Source organism: Macrotis lagotis, chromosome X (assembly GCF_037893015.1).
Source record: "Macrotis lagotis isolate mMagLag1 chromosome X, bilby.v1.9.chrom.fasta, whole genome shotgun sequence".
Taxonomy (NCBI): domain Eukaryota; kingdom Metazoa; phylum Chordata; class Mammalia; order Peramelemorphia; family Peramelidae; genus Macrotis; species Macrotis lagotis.
Genome location: NC_133666.1, coordinates 199402110 through 199404337, shown reverse-complemented (window position 1 = coordinate 199404337; position 2228 = coordinate 199402110). Strand labels below are relative to the sequence as shown.

Sequence of the window (2228 nt, the reverse complement as noted above, 5' to 3'; positions counted from 1 at the left end):
ATATATATATATATATATATATATATATATACATATGGTATAAAGGAAGTAGATGTAGCCCAACTTTCCTACCTTTGTACAACATGGTACAATGGTAATATCCCTGATCAAGGGTTGGAAGACAAAGATTTCAATCCTACATTTGATGTTCACCACCTATGGAAACTGTTGAACAGCAACTCAACATCTTTTGTTCTCAAGCTTGTTACTGGTAAGATATAGTTTTGTTTACATAGTCCCCCTATCAGGGTTCTGTTTCTAGATATTTTTTCTTAAGCTTTCTACCAGAAAGCTGCACATCCACTTCACTTAACTTATAAGAACTTTAAAATTCTGATTTCCATAATAAACTCATAAAATATTAACTATTCCTAATTTTTACAATTATATACATATAATATATTCACCTTATTTAGAGATGGAAAAAGTAAGACCCAGGGGAAATATATACTTTTCCCAAAATGACTCTGAAATTTGTTACCTAGATGATATTTGGGAAAACATATATCCTGAATTATGGCTTTTCAATCTCTAAATAAGATGATTATATTATATATTATCTGAGGTCCCTCTCAGCCCTAATTCACTGAACTATAATTCAGTGATTTTTCAATATCCTTCTAGTTATACATGTATTATTCTACATGGAGGGTCTAAATTAGAAATATGAATATTTTATAAGTCATTTATTGGATCATCTTAAAGTTCCTGAAACCTCCATTTCAGGTATCCATGCTATGTAATTTTGATTTAAAAGAATACACACATACACACACACGCACACACATACACACACACACACACACACACACACACACACACACACATACATATTTATATAATGACTAGCACTTACCAGCTTTGTGAGCATGGACAAATCACTTAATGCTTCTTTGTTTAAATTTGCATCTAGGTCAATTAAAAAAAAACAGATCGTTGACACAAATATACACACAAATATACACTTATATAAATACATTTATGAATATAAATGTTTATGTACATATAATATTTAGAAATTATTTAAGTCAATAGAAGTTCTATATAACTGAAATTGAAACATCAAAATATAATTTTTTTTCTGTGAAAGTTTTTTTAAATACATCTTAAAAGAAGGCTTATGCAGAAAAATTGAGACATGAGATAAACATTGGTTCAACACTAATGAATCTACAATAATAAGAATTTGGGGAAGATAAAACAAAATTCCATGGATATTTTATAAAATGAAAACTTTAAACCAAAAGTTTTTTGACAAAATCTCTATTAAAACTGGAGTCTTCAATAAGACGTCTGGCCTCTTATGGTTTTTAATATGGCCCTGGGCCTGCCGCCCCCCATCAGTCCCCATGGCTGCCATGGGCCTCACCATCTCACCGCTCTTCTTCCACCTCTTTGGCAAGAAGCAGATGTGCATCCTGATGGTTGGTTTGGATGCTGCTGGCAAGACAAATATTTTGTACAAGCTGAAGATAGGGGAGATAGTCACCACTATTCCAACTATTGGTTTTAATGTGGAAACAGTAGAATATAAGAATATTTGTTTCACAGTATGGGATGTTGGTGGTCAAGATAAAATTCGACCACTTTTGAGGCATTACTTCCAAAACACACAGGGTCTTATTTTTGGGGTAGATAGCAATGATTGAGAGAGAATTCAAGAAGGAGCTAAAGAACTGCAGAAAATGCTTCAGGAAAATGAATTGCGGGATGCTGTTGCTGCTCTTTGCAAACAAGTAGGATCTGCCAAATGCCATGGCAATCAGTGAGAGGACAGATAAAGTAAGCCTGCAGTCCCTTCACAACAGAACTTGGTATGTTCAAGCTACCTGTGGTACACAAGGAAACGACCTGTATGAGGGTCTTGATTGGCTGTCAAATGAACTCTCAAAACATTAAATCCAACTGGATAACTACCCAAAGACATGTTTGATAGAATTGGGTCTAGGCTTGTTACAACAAAATTAGTTTCCATCTTGGTTATTAAATGGTATCTTGGAGCTGGTTTGGGCAGGATTTTACAGCATTTAAACTTATTTTGTTGCCAATTATTGTTTACCAAGTTTAATGTTTCTATCACAGCAGATATACTTGGATTAAAAAAAAATTTCCTTAACTTGAATATAAGTGTACTCTTATTATTTTGCTTCCCTTGGCCTAAATGCCTGGACATAGCTATTGTGAGAACCTTTAAATGAATATGTTTTGAATGTTTTTTTGAGCCCCAA

General features: G+C 33.3%; 1 pseudogene; it reads left to right on the top strand.

Moving 5' to 3' along the window:
• The first annotated feature begins 1358 nt into the window (after positions 1–1358).
• On the top strand, positions 1359–1899 carry LOC141498938 (ADP-ribosylation factor 4 pseudogene; annotated as a pseudogene).
• The last annotated feature ends 329 nt before the right edge of the window (positions 1900–2228 follow it).